The sequence below is a fragment of the Chiloscyllium plagiosum genome, chromosome 4 (assembly GCF_004010195.1).
Source record: "Chiloscyllium plagiosum isolate BGI_BamShark_2017 chromosome 4, ASM401019v2, whole genome shotgun sequence".
Lineage (NCBI taxonomy): Eukaryota > Metazoa > Chordata > Chondrichthyes > Orectolobiformes > Hemiscylliidae > Chiloscyllium > Chiloscyllium plagiosum.
The window spans coordinates 43846441-43847041 of NC_057713.1; positions in this window are offsets into that span (position 1 = coordinate 43846441).

Below are 601 nucleotides of genomic sequence, written 5' to 3' on the forward strand. Positions count from 1 at the left end.
GGGAACACCTGATTGGAGATGGGGATGCTGGACAGGGAGAGGTGAAGTTTCCCCTCGAGACCCCCCAGTGGGAAAACCAAAACCCGGAGCATAGAGAAGAAATGAGGGAATTGAAAGACCTGATTCTAAAAGGAATAAGAGAGTCAGTTCCGAAGTCACAGAATTTGACTAAAGCCTTTGAAGTTAGACTGGAGAAAGATGAGACTCCCTCAGCTTTCTTGCAAAGATTAATAGACTCAATGCGGAAATATTCTGGAATGAACCCTGAGGACCCAGTGGCACAGGGTCTTTTGAAAGTACATTTTGTGACAAAGGCATGGCCAGACATACAGAGAAAGATACAGAAGATAGAAGGGTGGAGTGAAAAACCATTAGATGAATTGTTAGGGGAGGCACAGAAAATGTTTGTAAAGAGGGAGGATGAGAGACAAAAACAGAAGGTGAAAATGATGGTAGCTCCGGTTGATGAGGTAGTTAAGAATGGAACCAATAGTGAGCAACTGGAGCGGCGGGTGGCAGCATGTAGGACAGAGAGGAAGAGGGAGAGGACAAGGGGGAGCGTTTAATAGAGGGTTCGAGCGACAGGGGCAGAGATGGAGGT